This window comes from Apaloderma vittatum, unplaced genomic scaffold, assembly GCF_000703405.1.
Source record: "Apaloderma vittatum isolate BGI_N311 unplaced genomic scaffold, ASM70340v1 scaffold43626, whole genome shotgun sequence".
In the NCBI taxonomy this organism is placed as follows: Eukaryota; Metazoa; Chordata; class Aves; order Trogoniformes; family Trogonidae; genus Apaloderma; species Apaloderma vittatum.
In genome coordinates, this window is record NW_009720908.1 from 1 (window position 1) to 771 (window position 771).

A 771-nucleotide genomic window follows, 5' to 3' on the forward strand; every position below is an offset into this window, starting at 1 on the left:
GCTCCCAGGTTTGTGGCATCTGCAAACTTGCTGACAGCGTGCTCTGACACACTGGGCAGGTCAGGTTAGCCCATTCTTAAGCTGAAAAACAATTCCATTTTCCAGTCCCAGGTAGGGGTGGCTTGATGAACGCAGACAACAAGCAGTGGCATTATGGTTCTCTGCTTTTATCTAGTGGTAAATCAGGTTTCTGCATAGCTCTCTCCAATTTAAGGTATTCAGATATTTGTCCTGAGAAAAAGTGGTGATTTCAAAAACTGAGGAAGCAGACTTGTAAAGCTCAAAACCAGCTAGGCTTGCTATATTTTAACTGCTGACTACTCTACACAGGTTTCTTGGCTTTTTTTTTTAAAGCGCTCTGTTGCAAAACAGGGAAGTCAGCATCAGTATAAAACTAACGCTAAAAGCTATATGTGAATTCTATCCTTAGTTATATGAGTTTGGTGGCTGTCATGGCAAAACAAAAGTCAATTTTTTTCTACAACAGTCTTGAGTCACAGCACAGTTGTCTAATTATTTTTACTTTAGAGGTACTTAAACTTTTCATATTATAAAACCAGAATTACCTCTTGATCCCTTGTAGAAATTCTCTAGAAAAAATACCTATCAAAACAGCATCCTGCTTCAAAGCACGCTACACTTTTCTCAAGTGATATGGTCTTCATTCTCTAAACACCTTTATAGAACCATTTGACCGAAAAATTATTTTCTGAATGACTTAATATGCTGCCTGCCTCCGTTTAGGGACAGCTGATCGATGTTCCACAGAAT